Here is a 19489-nt window from a genome sequence, read left to right on the forward strand (position 1 = left end):
GGGCTTGGGGTAGAGGAAAGGAAGTATCAGGAGGGGAGAACTACTACTGTTTTCTTATGTCTAGCAAGCTGGATTCTTCTGTAACAGGAGTCTGGAGAAGGTGCCTTGCAGGACTTAGTGGTGCCTGAGGCATTACTCAGAGGAAAGGCAGTGGAGAGAGAATTGAAGGACAGTGGGGAGAAAGGCAAGACAGCTGAGTTGGTCAGGTGGGGCGCAGAAAGCTGTTGCCAGCTGTGAACTGCACTGCGGGCCGCTAGTCAGAGAGCGAGTACCTGTGGAGAGCTGCTTTCAGGCTTAGGTGTGTGCCAGAATCTCTATTAGGACAAAGATGGCATTTGTGCATGTTTCTGTCCAAGAAGTTTACATTGGTAAGACACACAAGAAACAGCAAATAAGGCAGCCTATAGGGAAGCACCACGCGGTGGGATAAGATAAAATAAGTGTCTGTGATGAAGTTCATGGTGGTGTGCGGTTTGTGGTCCTTGGATCAAGTGCGTGGTGAAAGGATGGACCAGGTGTGGATTAGAGTGGTCAGGAGGATGTGCCCCGTGGAGTGGACGGTTCAGTACAAACACCGGCTGTCAGGAGTTGCAGAGATGGGGATTGGGAATCTGTAGTCACATACTGGACCTAAGCAGGACATTTAACGGGGTGGTTTGGACGAGGGAGATGTTTCGATATATTTCAGCGTGACTAAAATAGAAAAGGTGGGAGTTTTTGTTTATTTGTTTGTTTTTTTGGCTAAACAGTGTTGCAGACATTCTTGGCCTCTTATTTTATTCTTCATTTCATCCTTGACTCTTGCTCCAGGACTCCTGTCTGCCCCATCCCTGACCTTTTTTATTCCTGAATCAGGTTCCTTAGTGAGCTCAAGGGTGGGCTCTAGAATGGGGTGGAAGGCAGGGATGGAAGGCAGTCTGTGATGCACACTAATCGGTAATTTAAAAAATAAATGCTCAATGATTCCTTTTTATATCACATAAAGTATCATGTAGCTGTAATCACGTAAATCTCACAACAGCCCTCTGTGGGGGTGAAGTATTATTATTTAAAGAATGAAAAAGAATGTAAATTTCAAAATGAGTATGTAAAACATTTTGGTTGTTAAAAATCCAATACAGAAAAATGTTATTAAGTGTGTATGTGTCCTTGCAGATCTTTTCATATACATTTATATGTGTATGCCTAGTTTTTTTACATCAATAGAGTTTCAGACTCTGCATATTCAGTGGTTTACTTGATAGTTCATTTAATATATCTGTGAAATCTTTTCATGTCTGAGCCCATAAATTTGCCTCACTTTTTAAAAAAGCTCTTTATTAACATATACATGTAGAAAAGTGCACATAAGTGTACCACTCATTGAATTATCATGTTTCATTCTTTTTAAATGGCTGTAGTATTTTGTTTTTCTAATTTTAAAATTAAAAGTAATACTCATGGTAAGAAATTTAATAGAAAAGGAGAAAATCTCTCCACCTCTCTATTCCTAATCCCCAGGGTGAACCCTGTGAAGAGCTTTTTTTTGTATTTTCTTTCAGAAAAAAAATTAATAGAAATGGGATCATATGGTACATGTTATTCTGCAATTTGAGGTTCCCTCAAACTAATGATATAACTTGGGTAGCTTTCCATAGCTACTCACGTTGATCTGTGAGAAGGTATTATGTGTTATCATTCTCATTTCATGGGTGTAGGAAGGATGGCTGGAAGACGTTAAATAACTTGCCCGAGTTCTCCTAGAGAGTAAGTGATGGAGATGGGATTCCACCCTAGACCCGCCTGGCCCCAGATGCTTCCTTGCCATCCTGCGTTTTCCCCGGGGTTCTCATGCTGCTTTCATCAGGGGAGGCTTTTCTCTGTTGTAACTGGAGAGGTTATTCACCCCTCGCTGTCCTTGCCACCTGTGGGTTTTCCTTTCCTTTCCTTTTTTTTTCTTGACAGAAAGGGGACAAATAAACTCCTTTACAAACGACAGTGGACCAGGAGGCCAGACCTTCCTCAGCTTAGTCTATGGGAGGAGTGTGGTTTGGAGGTCAGGAGTCGTGGCCTCTGGTTCCAACACTGCCCTCAACTTGCTTCATTTTTTCAGCACGGAGATGCAGAACCCTTTGGGGTCTAAGCTCCATGCAGGGTGGTTGGATGACTGGGGGTTCCCAGTGAGTCTGGTTCATCTTCGACTTTTGAGAGCCCGGTGTGGTGTCTGGCACAGAGGACACGCCCACGAGAGGCGCTGAATAAACAGCGCAGTGAATGCTGATCACTCTCCAGAGATCCTTGGCTGTACGTTTCCTCGAGGTTTTCTGTGTGCTTAACCCCCTTTTTCTGCCTTTCCTCCACAATCTGTAAAATAGGGCTACTACTTGCTCAGCCTGTTTATAGGTTGTCTTGTGGATCAGTGTAAGAATTGATGTGGGAATATTTTGAAGATTGTGTAAATGGATATATTATTACTAATAGTAATAGTATCATCATTATAAAAATAATTATCAGTCTTCCTTACAAAAGAGTATTCATACCATTTCTATTTGGGGGGATGAGAACCAAAGTAATTGAAAAGAAATGTAAGATTATAAAATGGTAGTAGTGTTTGGCTGTAGAGCTGCACAAAATGGGGACATGAAGTCGGTTGTTTTGGTCCCATACACGTGAGAAATAGCGTGATGAATGTCCATTCTTTTTGGCAATGCCTGGGGGTTTCTTTCCCCATTTCCCTCATTTATATTACTATCCCCCCCCCCCTTTTTTTTTAAAAATTTCTCCTTTGGGTGAAGGAGAGAAAGGACAGAAAAATTTATTCTGTTGTTGCTGGCTGGGCAAGGTAAGGGCAGACTAGAGGGACAGGGAGGAAAGAGATAAAATCTAGTTTGCTTTAGCCGGGATCCCTGTTATTTTTGCCCTTTTTTTGAAAAGTCCTACCTCTGCCCTGTTCTCTGGCTTCAGCTCCTCTCCCTTGGCTTCCCCTTCAGCTGGTGTGGAATCTCTGTAGTTGGTTCACTTTTCTGCCTTCCTGCCACCGTGCACAGCCCTGTCCTGCAGCGTGGTCTTCACTTTCCCAGTGGCTAAGAGGGGGGACGGGGTGGGGGGGGTGGGGGGACGTGGTAGAACAGAAAGGGGGAAGGAAAGCAGGACTCCTGTGCTGCTCCATTGTTTCCTGGAGCTGCGTTTCCTGGTTGTGCTCCTAAATGTTCTTTTTGTCTCATAATTAGGCTCTGGTGAAGAAGAGTAAAATCAGAAGTATAAAAACAAGCGTGGGGTGGGGGCAGTCTGTCAATTCCTGCCCCTGTTTTTCTGTTGCTTGTGGTCCCTCCCTCAGCACTCCCAGACCCCTGCTCCCCTTTGCACACCTTCATTCCTTAACTCACCTCTGCAGCGCAGAATGCCTGTTCCCCCCACCCCTCATCAATCAGTCACTCTGTTTATTAATCTGCCCCTCTCCAGCCTATTGCTCAATGTGGTTTAAGCAAACTTAAGATAATATGTGAAAAGCCTTCTTAATTTTAAGGTCAAAAGGCAAATGACTTTGTAATTCAGTGTGTAGCAAGGTTCTCCATACGGATCCACAGTGGTATAGCAGCCTAGCACCCACAGTACAGTGACGTACACTTGGGAGGGAAGTTTTAACACGTGGCGACGTAGTACGGAGAGCGAGGAAGGCAGGTAGCAGCAATCCACGTTTGCATAGCAACGTAGTATAGCATGGAAATATGCCTGGAGACAGCTTTGCCAGGAGGGCTCCCTCACTCTCCCAAAGGTTTTATCATGAGGGGTATGTATGTCTCTGCTCCTTTCAAAAAAATTTTTTTAGTTTCTTCTGAAAGTAGTAACCTTAAAAAGAAAAATTCAGAGCCCCAGGCACCCTATTTGTGGCTCCGCAATCCTTTGTCATGGCTGTGCCTGCCAATGCCTCGTCACGAGGACGGTAGCAGTTGCTTCATGAATGGTGGCATATGGGTGGCTGTAAACACAGCCATTTTAAAGATAGATGTGTGAGTGGCTCTTTCGGGGTAGTTGGGAAGGGAATGGAGGTGCCATTTCAGACTGCTGACAGTAACAGTTAAGTAGATTATTTGTGCTGCGAAACGCGAAAAAAGTGAGCAGTAGGAGGATGTGCAAATGAATCTTTAAGTTACATTAAATATAGTGCAGAAAGGCAAGGACTGTCAGGCCTGAACATTTTTTCTGTTAGCCTGAGGAAATAAATTCCTTATTTTTTTTTGCCAGAAAAAAATCCTTTGAAACACTGCATTTTTACTGTTTATAATTCAGGAATGAATGAACAGGAGTGAATTTTCATTATTTTAAAAGGTAGTGAGTGGTCCTAAGCAATGAAGAATTGTATACAAAGGACATGCACGTTTGCTGTAGGATGCCTCATGTCTAGTGTTAATTTATGTGAGGTACCCACAAAAATAATACACCAGCAACAGAGTGAGAATGTCAGTGTGGGATACACACAGCCCTGGCATTTGTGGAAGGTTCCTGGAAGTGTGAGCAGTAGTGTTTGAGGGCTGAACATTTAGATACGTTACAAGAAGATTGAATTCTTGTAGAGTTAAAAATATTCTTACATTCCTAATTATATAACTGCTTGGTTTTTAAGTTCTTTAAAACATTAAACACGCAGATTAAACATTAATATATGTGATGAAATTAAATTTCAAACCTTAAATTTTCATTTGCTCAGCTTATTCAAAGTTACATTGTTAACAAAACAAACCTCTCAGTTTTTTTTCCATTATTAAAGTTGTGTTTTAAGCACAATTGGTGATAAATTATTTCCAGCATTTCATATGTTTTTACTTTTTCCCCCGACAGTTGAAATCCGAGAGGATATTTTTGCCATTTTTGGAAGGCCTAAATATTTTCACTCCTGTCGTAGTTATACTAGTATTAACACTTTTATTTTCTCCTTTATACTTATTTTTAAAAAACAAGTCCAGAATATTAGAAGATATTGAAAGTGTTAACACCGTTGTGATGTTGCTGAAACTCAAGTATTGGTTGAAAGGCTCCACCACGTGACAGCTTGAAATGTCAGCAGTTCCAAGAAAGTACAAATCTGGCACCAGAAAAGTATTGGATCTCCATGTATGAGGCATGAAAATGTATGAGGTGTGGAAGTTGAGGATCCCCTATATGGTGGAAAAATGAGACCTGGTTTCTAGTCCTGGCTTTGTGATTGTAGGCGAATCCTTTCTATAAGCCATAATTTCCTCTTTTATAAAATGAGGTTTGCCTCATTGAGTTCCTTTGAAGACCTCAAATTTAAAAAATAATTACCCTAGCAAAGGCCAACTTTGATATTGAATTTTTATTTTATTTTGAGACAGGGTCTTGCTCTGTCACCCAGGCTAGAGTGCAGTGGCTCACTGTATTCATAACTCACAGCAACCTCAAACTCCTGGGCTCAAGTGATCTCCTACCTCAGCCTCCCTAGTAGCTGGGACTACAGGCATGTGCACCACCAAGCTGGCTAATTTTTCTATTTTTTGTAGAGACAGGGTCTTGCTCTTGCTCAGGCTGGTCTTGAACTCCTGGCTTCAAGTGATCCCTCCACCTTGGCCTCCCAAAGTGGTAGGATTACAGACATGAGCCACTGAGCTGGGCCTGATATCGAACATTTAGAACAAATTCAGATTGGTGTCTGGATATCCTCTTGGTGCCATGTGGCTCTCACGGTCGTCTGTGGACACTAGCAGTCTGCCTCCGGCGTCCTCTTAGAAACTCACACTGTGCTTGCCACGGGAGTGTTCAGAAGAACTGTTAGATAATCTGTTCAGTTAGAAGTGAGCTAGAGCTGAACAATGAGGACAGTTTAGGGAGGCCACCATAGGATCCAGCTCCAAGTGGGGCTGGTTTCCCTGATGGGCTCATCTACTTAGAATGATCTACCTCTGTTCTTCCTGAGTATTGTCTTCATATAAAGTTGTCACACTGCTTGAAATTTCAACAGATAGAGATTGTCTTCACGTTAAGATGTTCTCCTCCTTGGAGGGTATGAATATCCTAACCATATTGCTTTTCCCAGCTTTGCTGACTTGAGAAGCCCTGCTCTGAGGGACAGGGTGTTTATGCTGAAAGAGAGGAACGGCAAGGAACCGAGCTGCCTTGGGGTCAGACAAGCTTGGATGGGGGAAGCTGTAGTGAGGGCCTTGGGTGGGGTGACCACGTCGTTTATCCTCTATACTGGGATACTTCTGAGAGTGAAAAGGGATGCCGCCGGTAATTTTGCAGTCAACAGGAGTAGTAAATCAGGACCGTCCGGGGCAGGCAGAACGACGTGGTCACCCTGGCTGAGGGCAGTGTGAGTGAGCCCAGGATGTGGCAGGTTTCACCACGTGTAGGGGATATGCCCAAAGAATTCAGAATCTTTTCAAAAACTTGCAGGGGAAAGGCAGAGGAGTTGATTTTTTCCTGTGAGTGCTCCTTTTTGTGTGCTCTGTGGTTTCTGCTGGACAGAGAATGTCTTGTGTGATGGAAAAGAGAGGGCCTTAGCGTCAGGTGGAACCTCTGTCGCTTGTCGTCTGTGTGGCTCCTGGGCAGGGACTTCCTTAGCCTAATTCCTTCATTTGCAAAATGATGAAGATCTGCTTTCCAAGGCGGGGAGGATCGCATGAGGTAAGGCATCTTAAATGCCCAGGACCCAGGAGAGACTCCAGGAACATTAGTATTTTGAGTTTTCCCTCTTTCTAGAGAAATAAGAACTTTTATTACATATCACACTTATATTATAAAATAAACTTTGCCCGTGTGCGCGCACGTGTGTGTAGTGTGGTAATTAATCAAAATTATAATGTTAATGCCATCGGACATTTTTGTTCCTTATTAGGCAAATTAAATTTTAGCGATCAAGCTGTTCATAAGGCAGTGACTCCAAATGATGCTAAATATGTGGCTTAGTCTGGGTTCTGCCACTAGCTCTAGTGTGACCTGGTTGCGTGTCTGGGCGTCACGCGTGAAGGGAGGGTGAGCAGTGTTGTCTCCAGTGTCTCTGCCTGCCCTCTTGCCCCGTGGCGAGCGTCCAGCAGATTCACTGTCATGTGTTAGACCATCTGTGACCGTGTCCACTGTCTGTCTCTTCCTTCCTTCCTCTGTCCCTCCCTCCTTCCCTTCTTGTGATTGGGGAAGATAATAGCTCAAATAATTGAAAAAAATATGTTTTTTGACTTAGTTGTTTTTTTTTTTCTTTTGTTATTAGCATAATGTTGAAAAGATGCAGATCCCTAAGCCTTTCTATAAGGGAAACTAGGTGCGCTTTGTAGTGTAGTCCTAACTTTTTAAGATTAATGTTAGGAAAGATTATTATGCCCTCACATGGGTGTTTTAATGCCACTGTTGGATAGACCGATCTATCTTTCTATCAAATGAGATAAGAGTGAAAGTGAGAGAGGGAGGGGGTGGGAGAGAATGCATGTGCATGTGTGTGGTATGTTTTATTCCTTTGTGGATGATTTTTGTTTACTCTTCCCACCCTTGCTCCTTTCAGCATTAAAATTAAATTCTAGCATTAAAATTCTTTTTCTTAAGTGGATACTATTGGTTAGTTTATCCATGTTTTGATTACTTTTTATATCTCATTAGGCCAACTGATTGCCTTTTTTTTTGAGACAGAGTCTTGCTCTGTCACCCTGGGTGGAGTGCAGTGGCGTCAGCCTAGCTCACAGCAACCTCCAACTCCTGGGCTCCAGCGATCCTCCTGCCTCAGCCTCCTGAGTAGCTGGGACTACAGGTGCCACCACACCCAGCTAATTTTTTCTATTTTTAGTAGAGACGGGTTCTGGCTTTTGCTCAGGCTGGTTTCGAACTCTTGACCTCAAGTGATCCTCCCACCTCTGCCTCCCAGAGTGCCAGGATTACAGGTGTGAGCCACCGTACCTGGCCCTGATTGCTCTTTTTTATGGAGTAGAACCACTTCTAGAACCAGAAATGGTTCTAGTCACATATATAAACAAATGCATTCACATAACTGATAACCTTCTGATGAATTTTGGAAATGCAGCAATAGTGAAGAGCCTTGTTATGCTTCAACTTTTAATGTTTATTTATTTTTTTAAAAGAGCTTGTATTTATAGTTAAAATAGTCACTGATTTTGTAGGGTAAGTACACTGGGTGAGGAGTTTATGAAGATGGTCATCTGTATTTTTAAAGTCTCTTGAAAAGGACATTCAAAAGCTTGTTGGTAACTTATGCCAATGCTTTTTAATCTTCCTAGCCAGGAAGTTCTTTTTCTCTCTCAAATATAAATTCCTGTCCTTGCAATTTAGTCTCATCCCTCTCGTCCCATCCTTAATGGAGAAGAAGTGCTCCCTTATACCTCTTCTTCCTGGGCTTGCAGGCTTTCGTGCAGCCCTGGCCTCCTCCCTTCCCAGCCGTCTTTTATCTGGACTAAAGAACCTCGTTTCCTTTACATTTCCTCTGAGGACCTATTTCCTAACATTTTAATCATTTTAGTCACTCTCCTTTGGACACTCTCCAGCTCTTGCTCGTCCTGCTTGGGTTCAGGTCCAGAAGAGCCCTTGGTGTGGTGTACAGTTCTGACCAGGGAGGGCTTGGCTTTGTCGTGGAAGGGGTGTCACGTGACCCTCCTGAGCATGCTGCTGGTTTTTTTATCCTGATGTTCCCTATCTTTAAAAATAACTCACTACATTGCTGAGTCATACTTTGCCTAGACCTCAGATTTTCTCTTCTACTTAGATAAATTCAGGTTTCCCCCATCTGTTGTTGGAGTGGTTAGTTTTTACTGCCTTCCTCATTAAGTTGCCTCTTGTTTCTGTGCTCTTTGCGGTAGTGTCAGCAATTTGCAGCTATCAACAGGAACTGAAAAATGTCAATCCAGAATGCTATTTCTTTAATAGATGTTTGATCTGAAACACATACATAACTTGTTTATTACGTTTATTTTGAGTATCCTCTACCCCAGTTTGGTATTTAATTGTTCTCTAATTAATTGTGTTTTAGTTTGGTCTCTTGCACCAAGTTGCAAGGAACTTGAGAGCAGGGAGTGCTCTTGTGTTTTGTACCGTATTTTTCTGTTCTTTACTGTGGAAAAAGTGGTAGGTGTTCAATTCAGTAAATACTTCTGGGAGGGGCTGATAGATGACCGCTCACATTCCAGAATCCATATCTTCATAAGTGAGAGTACCTAACCACACATGTATTTTTGGTGAGCTTAATCACGTCCGTTTTTCCACTATTTAAGTCAGCAATGAAAGTATTACCTAAAGGCTGGGTAAACCCTCGTGAAACTTGACAGCCTTTGGATCCTGAATAACATTCTCTGAGGGTGGCCCTCGAAGCGTGCACCCATCATGGTGGTCTAGAAATCCTGTTTTCCTAATTTAGTAGCAAGAACGTTCCACTGAGTTGCATCAAAAGCCTTATAAAAGTAAAAATATGTGGTCTGTTATCTCCTGTCTCCCAGGACATCCTTCTGACGTAGACGAAAATGAAAAAGATCTGGTAGGAATTAGCTGTCCAACAGTCATGCTGATCTTTCCCAAGCACTTTGTGATTTCTGTGCTGGCAAATCTTCTTTTGGAGTGACAGTGTTACATGTGACAGTGGCCTCTGTTTTGATGCAGCTCCTCTGTGTCCCGATTCCTGTGGTAGGTAATCCTGTAGGTGGTAGGAAGCACAGGTATGTGGTTAGCCGTACAGCACCTCCACACTTTGAATCCCATGAGAGGCAACATGCACATTCAAAATTAAATTAAAATTCTTGAGAATAAAGCGGAAAGAAGGAAGAAAAGGGCAGTTAGAAGAATAAATTAGTCCCCAGGGATCCTTTCCAATCTCAGACCATAAGCCAGCCAGTATGACAGGAAGCATGACAGAGGCCCACAGGCTCGCTGGTGCAGATACCTGCAAGACTGGGTTCTCTGTGCTTGTGGATGCATCAACTGTTTAACCACAATGGACGCGTGGAAATACCTTGAGTTGTGAGTAGTTCTCGGGAGATGATGCTATCTGATCGCTACAAATAAGTAACGCTAGATCTACTTAACGTTTCATTGTAGATTTTAAAAGAATAGCAGGTCTCAAGGAGCAACATGTCAGGAAGGCTTGGTAACTTCAGAAATGTGTCGCGCTGTGGTTTCTAGGGATGCTGTGAATGAAGAGCTTTGTAAGAAGTGGGAATTCCGTGTGAATATTTATTATGTAAATTCTCATGTGTCGCTAGGTTTATTTAAGTTTCTTCATTGTGATCCAAACTTTCTTTCTTTCTTGGACTGAGAGGCAGGTTTATTTTTCACATTAGCCTGATATGTAAATATCTCAGGTCCTTACTCCACATCCCCAAGGCTTTCTTCTCTGTCCAATTTCGTGGTCTCAGGGTAGTATTTGGGCAGAGGGTGCTCATTATTAACAACTAGCTAGTGGCTTATTTTTGTTTAACTGCCCCCCTGCATGAATCCACCCATCCTGTCTGTAACTGTGGGGTGTTGCCATTTTGGGATTTATTTAACATGCCTTATGTTCAGTGATATATGTTGAAATTTAGAAAGTATGAAAAAAGAGCTTGTGTTTTGCTTATGAACGCATCAGTCCATCAGCACATATTTATTCTCTGTGCCTAGACTGAAAGGTCACCATTTCTTGGCAGTATTACCAGACATACTGGGATATATTAATATTAAGCCAAAAAATAGAGTAGGTGGGTTAAAGATAGATTGAGGCAAAAATTAATTTACAGATTGATATTAAAATCAATTTTCCTGGTCAGTTGAGTGTTATTTGACAGTTATGCAGTTACTAATTACTGGCAACTGCATACTAGATAATGTAATTTGTACAGTTGGGAGTAATTAGATTGCAACTATTAGTAGCTTTAGGGTGAAAATAATAGCAATTTTAGTAGCACTTTTAAATGGACATGAAAACATTTTAAGAGCTGATCCTATGGAATAATGTATATCTCTGACTCCAGAAAGTAAATTCTTGACATATTACCTTGGGGGAAAGTATGTAACAAGATGTTTTACAGTCTTGAAAGAGTGAAGTAATATTTTAGTAACTCTGTGTTCTGTTTGTTGCATCTAGGTTAGCCATGAATGAATTCATTCTGTTCTTGAGAAACTTGTTTTGCATTGATATCATTGTTTGAAAAAGGAAGCTATGATAAGTTTCATAAGCTAAAAAATTCAGCATGTCCTACAATGTGGAAATGCAGGCCTCTTAAGTGCAGCCTGAGACTTGGAATTAATAGCCTCTACCTGGCACATCCTGCCTGGTTCCTGAATCTCTGCACAGCATACCGGAGCCCTCACTCTCACAGGCATACAGTCTAGCCTTTCCTGGCTCCAGCTGATAAATACACTTATTTGGCACAAACACATATGATCAAAGGTAATCTGAGCAAAACATAGTTTTGACTGATGAACATACAAGGCTTTTGTTTAATTCTCGAACAAAAAATGATATCACAGTTTTGTTAATAACAAATAGAAGTTAAAGAGTGGTACTGTTTCTGGTAGACCATGCAGCTCTAAATCATTCAGAAGTAATGAAGCAGTTTTCTGAAACAGATTGTGTTTCCTTACGGAGGAAGCCACCTTTGTTCCATGTCACTGATGCATTCCTTATAGGTGAGGTCACTCTGCATTGCTGATGTCGTTCTCCTTTCATAAAAGGGAGCTGTGGACCGCTCCCAGTGCATTCCATTCCTCACAGTCCGTAAAATAAGGCTTAAATGTACCTGTCCATTAAAAGCTTTTGAAGGACGAAAGCCAACCTCAGACGCTTTGTGAACCATGAATTGACAATAAAAGACAGTATGCTTCTGTTTTTCAAATAGCCTGTTTAAGGACAAAAGAACTATTCACTCCTACATGACTTTCATGTAGTTATAATAACAGAGAGGAGGATGGCCATCTTGTATTGTGTGTGATTCTAAGGCTGCTTGACTGAGATTATTTGAAACAATAGTTTTCAATTATTCTGACTAATAAAATCACTGAGAGGAATGTGTGGTATAGTGTGCATAAATGTCTTTACATCAATTTGTTTAGATAGAATGAAATTTAAGAAGTAGCTCCCCACCGCCTGTAAAACCTAAAGGGTGAAAGCGTTTAGAGAATATCAAAATAAGTGCTAGGTGTTGAAATAGTCTCCTGACTAATCTTCCTGTTCATGCCTGTCTCCTAGAATAGTGTCCCTGCCCCTCAGTTAGTGTGACAGTCACTCTTGCTCAAAACTATTTTATACAATGGCCCATTAGACTTAAGCAATACAACTGAGACCTGCCTTTTCCTCCCCCTTATCTCCTAAGCCTAAATGTTTTGCTCCAGCCATACAGACTTTCTTGCTGTTAATGAAACCGCCAAGGTGTGGGAGCCTTGCACCTGTTCTTTGTCCTGCCTGGCAGGAAGGTCTGATTTTACCCAGGCTTCAACACGGCCCACTCCTTTTCTTCAGTTTGGTCTCTTCTCAAATGTCCCTTCTTTAGAAGGGTCTTCTCTGAACACCACATTCAAGAAAAGCCCTGCCCCTCCCTCCACTATCAAGCTTCTAGCCTCACCCTGCTTTATTTTTCTTTGTGGCACTTACATGTTTCTAAAATTATATTATATATTTTATTTATTCCACCCCCACCCTGCCCCACCTTGCAGTAAGCTCTGTGAGGACCAGGACTTTGACTAAATTTATTCCTGTCTGTGTCCCCCGCAGCTAGAACACTGCCTGGTCCATAGTAGTCTCTCAGTAAGAGTTTTTTACATGAACAAATACATCAGTGAATGAATTTTACTTGATGGATGTTGGTGTTATTTACTCTGCAAACCTCACTGTTGAAAAAATATGGCAAATAGGAAAATGACTGTTAATCATTCAGATGTTTAAGTTGGAACTGAGAGTTTTTATAGATGAGTAAATTAAAGTGTCATATATGCTTATTTGGCAATTCACTTTGTATTGTTGCATTATGAAGATAAATGTGGAATGATTTAAAAAATAATCTTGCCATGAGTCCCCCCCCCCCCTTTTTTTTAAACCAGGAGATGAGCAACACGATTCCAAACTATAGCAGCATCTCTGTTTTTAGCTCTCGGAAATGAATACAAATCTTTCATAATTGACAGCACTGGTGTACTTCAGTGTTCGTACTTGTAAAGCTACCTGTAACACCGGATGATGAGGGCGTGGAAAGGAACACTTTTCATGCATTTCTGCAAACTTCTATGCTTAGCATATTCTTGGGAAGAGAAGTGACATTGTTTTTTGTACCTAAAACTGTTTAAGGAGTGGGTGGAAACACCTATTAATCTTGGCTGTGTCGTGACTTGAGCATATTTCCTCATATTATGTAGTGTGGATTCAAATTAGCCTTCAGATACCATTTTTTTCTTTGCAGAATAATACAACCGTATTGTGGGTTGATTCTGTTGAGTGTCTGGAGACTAAAGATTAACGTCAGAGATGAATTTCCTTTTCCTAATAGGACCATTGCTATATATACATATATATAGAGAGAGATACATCATATGTAAACCTCAGTTAAATGTCCCGACGCAGGCACTCACAAACATGCCTGCAGCCACTGTTTCACCAGTCACCATACTTGCATCTGCACACGCTTCCTCCCACTTATTTACTCAAAGAGTCACAGCTTGCTGAACATTCCCATTCTTGCCCTTGTCCCACAGGGAAACGGATCCTTGTGTTTTTTTCACCAACAGATGACTGTGTGCTTCAACATGTGTTGGTACGTGGCCTGCTTTCCTCATAGAATTAGAGAATGTCCCCCAAATCCCCTAACAGGGTATCTTAGTGCATTCCTGTGCTATAACAAGATACCTGAGACTGGGTAATTTATACAAACACCAGTTTGTTTCCCACAGTTCTGGAGGCTGGGAAGGCCGAGGTGAGGGCACCAGCAGGCTCAGTTATCTGGTGAGGGCTGCTCTCTGCTTCCGAGGTGGTTCCCCAGGAGGGAGGAGCCCACATGCTTACCCAGGGAAGACAGAGGGGCAGGCCAGCCTGAGTAAGGAGCCCTCAGGGCCTAATTACCTCTTAAAGAGTTCACGTTGTCATGCCATTACGTTGACAACACCTGAGTTTTGGAGGGGACACATTCAAACGATAGCATGGGGCAGCACCGGAAGCCACGTTGAGTGGTCCTCTGAGGTCACTGGAAGTCGTAGCGCAGTTCAAGCTGAAGAGCCTCAGTGTCTGCATCTGAACAGCCACAGACAGCGCCAGGTGAGCCGCTCCCAGCCCTGCACTGGGGGAGAGGACTGTCCTCGTGGGCGGGCCCCCTTTCCTATTTCTACTCCCATTGTCAGCTCCAGAGTTTCCCTCATCTGCAGGAATGGCATATGCCCCCCCCAGACTCAGCTCACAAGGGCAGAAACCCCTTTGTTGTCTTCAGGACAGTAATACTATTCTCTCTGGTCCACAAGATTGTGGCTGTTCCCCCTAACCCCAAATGTGTTACTTTCATTTGTCAAGTGACCCTACTTTGTTCACCTGCTCGTATTCCAGCCTTCCTCTGAGCTTAGGCACAGGTGCGGCAGTCTTGAGTCTGCGCCTTCTCCAGCCTCTAGCACCTACTCTCACACTGGCCTCATGTGGCCGGGCCTGCGAGCAGCTCTGTGGCTTCCTTCACCTACCACTTGCTCATCACTCTGTCCCGGGCCAGGTGCACACCCCTGATGTTGCCGCGGACCCTGTCCACTGTTCATCCTCTCGGTAAATACTTGGAGGAAGATCCGCCAGCTAGTGTGTCTGCCTTTGCTGTTCCCTGCTGCAGTCTCTGCCTAAACCTGTCCGGCTTGCGCTTGCTCTTCCTCCCTCTTTGCTTTTTTTTTTTTTTTTTTGAGACAGAGTCTCACTTTGTTGCCCGGGCTAGAGTGAGTGCCGTGGCATCAGCCTAGCTCACAGCAACCTCAGACTCCTGGGCTTAAGCGATCCTACTGCCTCAGCCTCCCGAGTAGCTGGGACTACAGGCATGCGCCACCATGCCCGGCTAATTTTTTTGTATATATATTTTTAGTTGGCCAGATAATTTCTTTCTATTTTTAGTAGAGACGGGGTCTCACTCTTGCTCAGGCTGGTCTCGAACTCCTGACCTCGAGCGATCCACCCGCCTCGGCCTCCCAGAGCTAGGATTACAGGCGTGAGCCACCGCGCCCGGCCCTCCCTCTTTGCTTTGCTTTGCCTCTCCCTGTCCCTCCCCGGCACCCTCTCCTTGTCCCTCCGCTTGTCCCTTCCCAATACCCTCCCCTTGTCCCTCCGCTTGTCCCTTCCCAATACCCTCCCCTTGTCCCTGCCCGGTACCCCCTCCTGGCCCCGTCTCCAGTTTCAGTGTCTGAACCTTTGCCTTCCGCCATCGCCCTTTTCCCAATCAGCACATCATGTCTTACTGGTCTATGTAGAATTTTAAAGTTCTTTTAAAATTCCTTAACTATTATTGATTTATGGTAGAAAAATACAGTAGAGATTAAAGCGCACGGTAAAAGATAGCTTTAATAGTATACTTCTCTAATTTTCCTGCAAAATGGAACTTTTCCTTTTTTTTTTTTTTTTTTCTTTTTTTGAGACAAAGTCTCACTTTGTTGCCCGGGCTAGAGTGAGTGCCATGGTGTCAGCCTTGCTCACAGCAACCTCAAACTCCTGGGCTTAAACGATCCTCCTGCCTCAGCCTCCCGAGTAACTGGGACTACAGGCATGCGCCACCATACCCGGCTAATTTTTTCTATATATATATAGATAATATATAGATAATTTCTTTCTATTTTTAGTAGAGACGGGGGTCTCACTTTTGCTCAGGCTGGTCTCGAACTCCTGACCTCGAGCGATCCTCCCGCCTCGGCCTCCCAGAGGGCTAGGATTACAGGCGTGAGCCACTGCGCCCGGCCCAAAATGGAACTTTTCCATCTTCCTTTTTTGGATGAAAAGCTAAGAGATTATTCAAGTTTTTCTACAGCACTCTTGCAAGATTGTCATATTTACCAGGGAATTATTTTGTAGATGAAAAAATTTGAATGGGCTTTTAGTTTCAGAGTAAAATAATTGCTAGTTAAATGACTTACATTAGTGGATCAGACCTAGTTAATGTAAGTTTGTGTCTCTCTTAAAATGAAAGTTGAAAAATTAAATTTGTTCCTTGGTAATTTGATTTGTAGGAAGTGGGGAACAAAGGATTCCAAATAGGGATTTTAAAATCAGTTCTAATTAATTGCATGTGCAGATGCATCAGCTAAGATTGGGAGGCAATTAGTCTAATTATGTTTAAAATACAGTTGCATGCTTAAATAGACAGTAACACCCTCAGTCCTGCCTATCTTTTTCTACTTTCTCCTTTAGGCATGTAGTGAATTTTTTGGCCATTAAGCATGACCTCTTCAGTGTTTGTGGAGCAGAATAAAGTGACAGAATGCAGATGAGCAGGAGTGCACATACTCCTGGGTCAGAATTCGATACTTCAGTGATCATGGCTATACCACACACCTGGAGGGAAATATTAAGATATGCTGGGAAAAATTTATTTTCTCTAGCTCACTCTTTTTTGATAATCTTATTTTTGGAAATCTGGGCTCTCTCTATGAAATATCTGTCTCATGCTCCACATTGGAATAAATTATAGCTGACTCTTATTCTGAATGCTCTGCAATAATTTGAGTTTCAAAGTAAAACTTGGAGAAGTAACACCTTGCCCAACTACATCCCATTCATGTGCATCACTCAAGCAATTTCAGACACATGGCTCAGAGGGGCCAGGTAAAAGTATCACCTGGGCTTCTGTAATAGTTTTATATCCATCAGATCTTCAATTGTTGCAACTTAAAATGAATGTGACACCCCTGACAAACTGTATTTTTCTTTTCAACTTACGCAACTGGTATTTGTACAGGTGAATGAACATAGATGTTTATGATTGTCTTGCCTGCCTTTCATTAAAAATGAATGTGACCACTTTTCAGTACATTCGATTTTATTGGAAGAATCTGTTGAAGGTGATCTTGTACTAATACTTCCCCATTGCCCTTCCTTTGGTCTCTGGTAGCTTTAAAAATGATTTACAAATTCCATTTTCATTTTATAGAATATCATGCAGTTACAAGGCTACAGTCTTTAACCGACCTACTGCGGTGATTTTGCTTTCTCTTTCAGCTGCACTTGCTGTATTTCTAGCCATATTATTTGTAGCAGAAATTTATTATCATTGCTATATTTATAACTGGATTATCTGGTTTTCTCCAAGTAGGCAAGAATGGGATCTGGAGGATAGATAGCTAGTGATTTTAGGCCAATTGGAACTTTGTTTTCTGGACTGCTTTTGCTATTCCTGGTATAAGAACATAAGCTTACATTGTATGCTATCAAAATATAGTGGATTTAGGTGGATTTTATCAGCGGTCTGCAACCTTTTTGGCACCAGGGACCAGTTTCATGGAAGATAATTTTTCCACAGACTTGGGGGGCTGGTAGGCGGAGCTCAGGTGGTGATGCAATATGGGGAGGGGAGTTTTGGAAGAGGAGCAGCTGTAAATACAGATGAAGCTTCCCTTGCTCCCTGCCTGCTGTGTGTGTGGGGCCCTTCCTAAGTGTCATGGAAGACAGTTTTTCCATGGACGGATAGGGGTTGGGGGGGATGGTGTTGGCAGAGCTCTGCTGGACTGACTGTTGGGGACTGCAGAATTAGATAAACCTGGAGATTTGAAACATAGACATTTGAATATGAAGATTATTGATCAATATGGCTTGTGCTGTGACTCAAGAATACACAATCATTGGGGCTTTCTTTCACGTTGCATTTGCAGACACAGGTTTAAATCTAAGTAGGTTTGTTCAGAGGAGAAAGTTCCATTTTACTTCCTTCTTTGAGATTGCTGTGTCAGAGTTGGAAGTGATAGAGTTGTTTAAGAAGTTGCTGCTTAACGTTATTCTTTGAAACAAGCTACTACTCTTACTGTGGTAAACATAAGTAAATTCTTTTAAAATCTAGACCAATTTAGGATTTTGATTTGTAGTGTAGCAAGATGTATGTATTATTTTAGTAGAAGTTTGATGCCAATCATGCTATCATTAAGATGGACTATCTGCTTACAGAATATAGGTATGTTTACTGTAGGGTGTTTACCTCTGTGTCAAGTGATCTGTATTAATATGTAACATGTATTTTGCAAAACCTTTTCTAAAAACTGGGTGACTCATATTTTTGGTTTGTTGTGATTTTGTAATTTTACCTTCTTTCACAGAGCCTCATATGCTACCCTTTTTATTAATAAGATATTAAACAATGGTACAATTTAAAGATATTAAAGGAATTTAGCAGGTTAAAACAGCAGCTAAAAAACCAGTGATAAACTTTTTAAAAACTTAGCTCTATGGGGTTGTTATTATGGCTTAGTTACACTTGTGTAACTTTAAAAAAATCATTATTCTGTCCTATGTATTATTTTATTAATATTAAGTGTTCTTCGCATATCAGTTTATTTCTACACACATTTTGGTTAGGCGAAGACACTGGATTTTGCATGTCTTTCCCTTTCAAGCAATGCTGGTTATAGTTAGGTGAGTTTAAATTATTAACTTATGGTGTAGGAGAATTTAGATTGATTGACATTCTGGCATTGATGGTATAGTGTGTTCTTGAGTCCACAAAAAAGAAGTATTGTGACACTCTAGAAGTGGGTAGAAAGAGATCGTCTGTGCGGTGGCTTAAAAAAAAACTGGGAAGAGCTTTTACAAAAGTACTTACTGAATCAGCACTGGTCCATTGTGTGGAGGGGTTTGCAGATTTTTAATTAAGCTGCTGAATACTTACAGTTCTCAATTCACATGGAAAAATTTTAAAATGGTAGTGGGGCGCATGCACATTTGTGTGTTTGGGTAGGGCAGGGCCGCCAAATCTGACTTGGTAGTGAAAGTTAGAATTAATACGTGTGAGAACAGCAAGAAAAATCAAAACGAAGTCTTAAAAAAGTAGTAAGACAAGAACCAAAAAATCACTTTATGTAATTTTGAGATCAGACAAAGGGACGGCCAGGGCATAATGGGAACATGTAGCAGCCTGTTGCTAAATCAGAAATGAACAGGAATGCAGTTCAAAACCTCATTTACTACTCTTTAGTCTGTTGCCCTAGAGACAGACTTAACATATTGACTTTGGCAACTCCAGGGTAGTTTGCCATGTCTACAGTTATTTAAGTAAAAAATCTGAATTTGTGACTTAAATATATAAGTTTACCATAGCCAGTGCAACAGATTACATTTGTGGTTAGGTGGGAACTTTTAGAAGGTTCTGAGTCATCTTTTAGAAAATAATGAAATAAATAGAACAGATAGAATTCCGATTCTAAAGAGTTCAAATAGGAAAACACAGTAAATGAAAGGAAGACTTCTTGAAAACCCAGTGCAAGAGGCTGGCTGAAGACGGATTTAAATTTCAGGTGTCATCTCACCTTGTGGCATGAATGAAGTACCTGGAGAATGCAGATAACAAAATTAATAGTCAAGGGAGTGCTTAAAATATTATTTAAAGTT

At 41.9% G+C, this 19489-nt stretch overlaps 1 protein-coding gene across 1 annotated transcript in view; it reads left to right on the forward strand.

Annotated features, from left to right (window-relative positions):
• Window positions 1-19489, forward strand: part of SH3RF1 (SH3 domain containing ring finger 1) — a 152034-nt gene that overhangs the window by 5811 nt on the left and 126734 nt on the right.

The sequence above is a fragment of the Lemur catta genome, chromosome 5 (genome assembly GCF_020740605.2).
Source record: "Lemur catta isolate mLemCat1 chromosome 5, mLemCat1.pri, whole genome shotgun sequence".
NCBI classification, from domain to species: Eukaryota; Metazoa; Chordata; class Mammalia; order Primates; family Lemuridae; genus Lemur; species Lemur catta.